At 45.8% G+C, this 7,616-nt stretch overlaps 1 long non-coding RNA gene across 1 annotated transcript; it reads right to left on the bottom strand.

Annotated features, from left to right (window-relative positions):
* Positions 1–735: 735 nt before the first annotated feature.
* On the bottom strand, positions 736–5,578 carry LOC147751838 (uncharacterized). The gene is made up of 2 exons (XR_015315788.1): positions 4,869–5,578; positions 736–4,646 (listed from the first exon to the last, which is right to left on the bottom strand). It is a non-coding gene; the product is annotated as an uncharacterized LOC147751838 (long non-coding RNA).
* Positions 5,579–7,616: the final 2,038 nt, after the last annotated feature.

The raw sequence follows: 7,616 nt of genomic DNA, 5'->3' as shown, positions 1-7,616 counted from the left end.
GCAGGCTAATGCCACTGGAAATTGATGACGACGGAGTCAGGGCTATCACGCAACGATAAGGGCAAGGAAACGCTTGCTGCTGTTATTGTAGTTGTTTATCCCTAGGGGGTGCTGCTGCTGCTGCTGCTGCTGCTCGCTCCACTGCGAAAAGCGCCATCTCCCGAAAAATGACGGAAAAAATTTGTTAGCTATTGCACTCCAACCAGCAGACCGGCAATCGATCAGTACTGCGGTCAGCCGTGCGTGCAGCCACTGTTCATCCGAGAAGGAGGCCGCGAGCGTACGCAATTTTCAGTCAAAGTTGGCGGTGACAAACCCCAGTTTTAATAGCAGCAGATTGCGCAGCTTGTATCGACCAGTTTGGCTTTGACTGAAGTCGATTCGCAATCGCAGGCGAAGCAGAGAAAAAGAAGACGACGAGGATTTAGTGCGCGATGATTCGTCTCCACCTCACCCTCTGGTCTGCTGCGCGACAAAAAGCAATGCACTGGTACTCGGTGGAATAGACCAGCAGCCACCGAACACGGAGGGGCTATATCGGAACACGCTTTTAGAAGAGTGTTCCGATAGAATCCCCGAACCCTTCACAACGCTTAACGGCTCACAGTTTGTTCCCCGAGTCATCATACGATCCATTTGCGGCAGCACAACGTCGATGATGACTACAACCACCGCGAAAGCAACAACGACATCAATTTCAACACCGCAAATCACCACAGTTCGCTCCGGGGGAAAGAGGGGTCACAGTTTCCACACACACATATATATATATACACACGTCGTGTCCATTCAGTGCAACGCGGTATCTGCGAAAACAAACATTTGAGCGAAGATCTGACTGCCACCTGACTTTTTGTCGATGTCGATCAGCTGAAGAAATCGCTGCAGGAAGCGGGGCTCTTCCGGCGAAAGTGATAGAAAGCCAGGGCAGCAGTGGCGGATGCAGACAAAACAGCAGAAACAGTCGCCGCAAAAGCAGCTGTTGCTACAGTAAAAGTTGCGTATGTTGATCAGGCACGCTGTCGAGCACAGCGCCAGGGGATCGACAGCAGCTTGCTCGCCAAATCGATCAGGTTCATCCGTCGTAGCTGGTCGCTTACTCCATGGCTGGCGCTTCTATCACCAGTATGGTCGTTTCAACTGCGGAGAGGAGCGAAGAATAGACTAGCGCTAGTAATTGTTTCGGCGCAGAAATGCAAATTTTCTCGTCGGGCCGGCCAGCCAGCCAGCCAGCCAGCCAGCCAGCCAGGCCCTTGGCCGTCCGCCGGCCGCTGCTGTCTCGTTCCAGAGGAGGCCGGTTGTAGCAACGCACAAGAACCGAGGTCGCTTGAAGTATACGCGCTGCTATTCACTGCCAATGCTGACCTGGATCCGAAGGAAGAAGACTGACTAAGCGATTGAAGACGATTTCTGAGCACCGGGACAAAAAGTAGCAACGAACCTCCGTGTGGTGAAGGCTACGCGGTGGCCGAGTGGCTGGTAACACGCGGACAAAGTGAAAGTGATTATTTTCGTAATTTTCGTAAAAAAACATAAACACAGCAACAAAACAGTAATTATTTCGCTGGTGGTTATTGTTGTTATTATTATTGCAGCAACAGCAGAAAGACTCTGTTGTATTGTGTGCTATCAATGGCGGCCAACCGCTGACGGTTGGTAGGGTTCAATTCAGTTTTAGTCAGAAAAAATTAAAAGAAGCATAGCAGACGTCGCTGTTGTCCTTTTAATTGGAGAGAATGCTAGCGCTTAGAAAATATTAGTCGGAAAAAAGATGAACCTTGTTAAAGGCAAGCAGATTATATTTATATGGCTGATGCTATAATTATCGTTGCCACTCTGCTGTTTAATGACTTAAATGAAATTATATGTTTTTTTCTAATAGAGAACAGATACAGAGAGCGATGTATATATATATATATATATAGCACTCTCTATGTTTTTTCGCTTATATCAGTAAATTCAGATCTAGTCTACGCATATGTAAACGTGCTCGATTTTGAATTGAAGTTGCAATCGTTACATGTAGCTATACAGCCGCGCTGACGTATTCGTTAATGGATAATATGTTCGTACTCATACCTCGATCTTTTTTACTATGCACTTTATATCGGGGTCGTTGTTGTCGTCCCGATGGTATTGGTGTGTAATGCATGGTTGACCCATAAACGAAAGGGAAGATTTGGCATAGTAAATGTCCATCAACATCAAACACATCGCACGGATGCCCACGGACAAACTCAACGAATCGCCAAAGACTTTTCCTCTATCGGGTCCGTGGCATTGATTGAAGTATCTACCACAACCCAGTGATGATTCCACAATGTTGCTCCATGTCGACGCATACGTTGCCTGCTCCGTCGTCGGTCGTAGCTGTTAAGACTTTTCGGCCGTCGTGGTCCTGTCGAGGGCTATTCGGTTTGCTGGTCCATTTTGTCCCTGGTAGTTTTTAGGGGCAAGGAATTCCTGTCTGGCAGAGCTATCATTGTTAGCACGTGGCTGTCCGCGACGGAGTGTCTGAACGACTAACAGCTCAACAGCAGCGGGTTGAGAGCTACAGGATAATTGCATCTTCGATTGTTCTCGGTTTACCGCCGCCATCGTCGTCATGTATTTTGCTATTTATGTTTATTATTCTTTCGTTTCCCCCTTCTCGCACGTGTCTTTTTCTTATCGAAATGGATGCCTTCTCCTCTATATCTTCCTATGGAGGCATTTTCCTTAAAAATATTCAACTTACCCCACTTCTGCAAATAGTCTAGGGCTTTTGAGTGGTCCCACTGGCTTCTGGCATCATATCGCATAGCCACAACATTACCAACGACAATTGCTCGATTCAGTTTCTTGCGAACGTCTGGGTTCGCTGTTCCCTTTGCTTACACTTAGTCAAGTCAATGTTGAGTAACTGCTCTGTCGCTGGGTCGCTGCCAACCTTTGTATCTACATTTTGTATATAGTCCTATTCTGTCTATGATAGCTTCGCATCTACGAAATGCAAAGTTTTGGTAACTTCTGGACATCGTACGACCTGCATCTGGGTCGATGCGACTCAGATGAAACTTCGGGTAGAACGGGCGTTATGTTGGATATGAATGAGACATAATATTCGAGATGCGCGTGTCTTTTCTTCCTTCTGCACCTTTCCGACCCTCAGCCAGCCACAACAGGACAATTTACGCATCGGCTTAACGTCCGCCTGACTCTCTGTATCTGTGAGAGTATAGTACGTCGTCATATTTTTGCCGTGGTCGGACACTTTTTTCGTATCTGTTCGGTTTTGTCGCTGCTTTTGCTGCTGCTGTTGTTATTATTGCTATTGCCTCGACTTAGCGTAGCAGAAACAGTTTGTATGATGAACGCTGTCGTGCGAGACCGGATACGTAAATCGACGGCTCGTTATTTGCAACGGCTGCAGCAGTCAGGCCTGAAAAACAGCTTTTTTCGTCTTTGTTGTCCAATCTGTGCAAAAAACGAAGTGAGCTACAGGCTGATCAACAATGGTCAGCTCTTTGGCGCTTACTAGATAACCACCACAACAACAACAATAACAAAAGCAATAATAATCGTAGAAACAACACGGGAGAAATTTATTCGCGGACGGGATTAAAAACTGATATATTTTTTAACTATTGCGGACACGGTGACGAGAGGACAAATTCCTAGCAACGTTAAAAGAAGCATATGGCAAGGATTGCGAGTGAAATATTGAGAGGAGCGTCCGTCTAACTGTAGCCTTTGAGGATGGATATTTTGAACTATAAAAATCCTCGTCTTATAGATGAGTTTATAACGGAAAGGGGATTAAGCTACGATGAAATACTATAGTCGATATTACGAAAACTTCAATTGATTTAATAAAAAAGGAAATCAATCTACGTTGAATGTATAAACTATATATATATATATATATATAACCAAAATCGATACTGTTCCTGCTTGGCGTGTTAGACAAGCGCCTAATGATGAGGACTCTCGCATTGTATTGTTTGACAAAGCCATAGCCGATTTCATAGGACTTCCATTAACAATGCCTTGCTTTCTACATGTTGCGGATCATTCAAAAATATGATTAGTAAAAAGTGTGACACTGCTGATGTTGACTAAACATGTAGACTAAAGCTAGGTACTATCACTTTAAGTATTTGAAAAAAATCGTTGATTGTCCTGTGTAGGGACCATGACTGCGGATCCGACACTTTTCCCAACCCTTCATTGCGACAGGGAAAAATTCTACGCCATCATCTAACGTAATCGGCTTTAAGTTTTTAGAGTACTATATACCGCGACTTGCAAACGGTACCTATGTGGTGTTTACGTCTTTTTCGTTAATTCATGCCCCCCACCGAGGCCTTACCAATGATTCTCAAAGTTCGATAGCAACGCTTACATTGTTATAAGACAGATTGATTGTTTTTACTATCGCTGGAAGTTTGCACTGCTCTGGCAAATTGGGAGCCGATGAATCGGCAAGCGTTTGATCGGGTCAACGTCTCGACCTCCCTGGGCTCCAGCAGCACGGACACCATATTTTTGCCGTCTTCGATTTAACGATGTTGTTGAAGCGTCATGTATGCGGGTGATGTTGCTTCGGGCTGTGTCATGTTGACTTCGGATGGTGTTTGGGACTACGGTGAGGATAACGTTAAACGCTGAAACCAACATCGACGTCAGCAACAGCCCCGATTGGAATCACCTACCGGTTCCGGAGTTACCCACCGGGGCCATTTATTCAGCTACTCATGCACGCGGTTACTGTACCTACTGCCATAGATGTCCCTTTGCAAATATGCAATATCGTGGTATAACTAGCCATACATGCAGAACTGCTGGATACACGCATCTCCACGAACACTGTCACTTGTTAGTTTTACCTCCTCGTTGGTATACCCCCGGCAGCGGAGGCTGACAGCAGCGGGTTTCAGTGCGGGCCGGTTTGATTCGATTTGACAATATCCAAGACTCGGCACCGTTGTCCGATAGGAGTCGAACTCCAGAACCCAGTTGGCTGCCTGCAGCACTTCAAGTGTCGCTGACCCGCGATGGATCATGGCCGCGATGAATCCCGCGTGCCGCAATATCAGACGATCCTCTTGTCGTCGCAAAGATGCCAGCGGCCACAGGGGCTGTAGACGTGATAGCGCTCCTATGAAAAACAAGGGTACATGGTCGCGGGCGTATTTGGCGTCGTCGTCGTCGTCGTCATCATATCCATGACTTATATCGCTGCTCCTGAAAGTAAGTCCGCCGTGCTGTTCTTAGCGCTGCTGTTGTTGCTGCTACTGTTGACATTCGAGATGTTCTAACTAATGACAGTTGGTGACCGATATGAACACGCTAATGTAGTTCAGCTGAGAGTCTAATATATCGTGCGGCTTTGTTGCGCTACAACATAACGGGTCAAATCGGTCGCTATAGAATCATAGCTTCATAGCCATAGCATATAGCTGTCATAGCCCTGGCGGGATTACTAAACATAATATAACTCTCACAGCTGCGGCTGCTGACCATCATCATCGTTACAATGGTCAGCAGGTGGCCCAAGAGCTGGGCTGACCCATGTTTTCGAATGGACCACTTTGTTTGCTTGCTCCGCCTGCAAATATCTGTTTCTTCGCACATAGTTGTGTCGGTATTGTTGTTACTGTGTTGCCTGTAGTGAACAACACGCGACTGTGTGTTTGTTGTAGCGTCCGACGAAACAGGTGACCAGCGAAAGCGATCAGCCGCTAGGTGGCATCAGGCGTGAGCTGTTATCGACGGCTGCTTCAAGAACGGCGGCAACGAGACGGCTAGTGGCATTTAACAGACAGCAGGTCCGAAAGAAATGGCAGACGCAACGAACACAAGCGCACAGTTATCCATGAGCGCGCGCAGAGTCTTCTAAAAGGAAAAGAATCGGAAAGGCAACGCCACAATGACACTGGAAACTGCGATGGCCAATGACTTATAAAAATACCACCATCAGACGTAACAAATATCTTCAATCAAGATCTCAACAAAGAGTGTCATATTCTCCGTCTGTATTAATTAGATATCTACCTGTTCTGCATTGTAGTATTGTGCATTTGTATGCTCGGATAAATCTTACGAGTTTTATACATGCTATAACTACCAAGAATTGCTTCAGACTACTGGCCCGTTGTGGTGCAAAAAACAGCGCGGTTTCGAACCTAGGCTATCAGGTGGCCTACAGTCTCGCAGGCACACATGTTGCCTTTGCGCTGTCACGGGGATGTGCCTATTGCATGCCTAACAATTTAAAGGGGATCATAGTCTTGGTGCATTTTATTTTTAGCGATAGTCCTGTTAAGATACACGATGATGAGGATAGTGAGGTGTAAAAATAAAATGGCATATGTGAAAATATAGAGATTTGAAACATTATTATGAAATTTAATCAATCGGGCTTTTAGCTTGTCCTCAATAGATCGTACACTCAGCATACAACCTTTATTAATTTCATATGTGAGTCAACTTAGGCAAGCAAATCGATATCTATTTCGCTGTCTTCGTATGTAGACCGCAAACATAAATATCTGTCATATTCCTCGGAAGATGGATTGAAAATGCCCCTTCGCCGTTATAGGATACATTTGTTGTGGTCGGGACGGACCGTCAATCGAGCCTGTTTGACGACAAACTTTCTCAGAGTATTAGCTTTACATATAAGGCATACATTTATATACATACATAGATGCATCGTTTCCCATGCACTCACACGCCATTGTACCGTTATGTTTGAGCGACAACATTATGAACTAGCTTTCTTTTTGTTCGCCCGTTTCTACTTTATTTTTCTAGCGCTCTCCGTCGTTCGTTCGTATGCACGCACGATGACAATATCTAATGGCAAAAATAATAAGTATTTCGGATATAGGCGCTGCTGCCGCAACAGAGATACGGCCGCCTCCACTGTCCGTTCGGGAAGACGGCACCTAGCTCCTCTAGCTAATGACACGATAGGACGCTAACAACAGCGACAGCGATAGCACCAATAAAACAGCAGGTCCATGCACGTCTGCTGCGACATGGTACGCATTTATGTGACTCATACATTGTCGTGCGCAAAAATACGACGCTCTATGGAGTTGCCACTGTTGTACCCATTGGCCACACAGTTGTCCTACATGGTAACTAGAGCTCTCTCACGTTGGAGTTGCAGCTGTTTAATTATCAGATTGCCTATGAATGAGTATGGTTACGTCGGGGCCAACTGACGTCTCAAACGACGAGCGAGTTCGCTAATCAATCACTCTAATTATCAGCGTCAACAGATTACCGTCACATGGTGATTATCGATATTGTGCCGACAGCACGGCAGGATAGACAAGCGGGGACGCATAAACAGATAAAAGAAGGAAGATTTGCTGATTCAATTCAACCGGAGAAGCGTTACTGCGCGCGAAGGTGGCAGGGCAAGCAGACGAACGAGTTGTTCTGAAACGCTTCCCTTCTAGTTATTTAGTGTATTGTCTGATAGGGCATGACAATACTTTGGGGCGTCACTCCGGGTAACTTCATAAGTGGTACTTCTCGATGAGTACTAGTGAATCAGGGAATTACAAATTCACTCTGCCCAAACTGAGCATAAAAGCTCGGCTGTAAATTGGCTCGCACAT

The sequence above is a fragment of the Varroa jacobsoni genome, unplaced genomic scaffold (assembly GCF_002532875.2).
Source record: "Varroa jacobsoni isolate VJ856 unplaced genomic scaffold, vjacob_1.0 contig02836, whole genome shotgun sequence".
NCBI lineage: Eukaryota > Metazoa > Arthropoda > Arachnida > Mesostigmata > Varroidae > Varroa > Varroa jacobsoni.
This window is presented reverse-complemented; position numbering and strand designations above follow the sequence as displayed.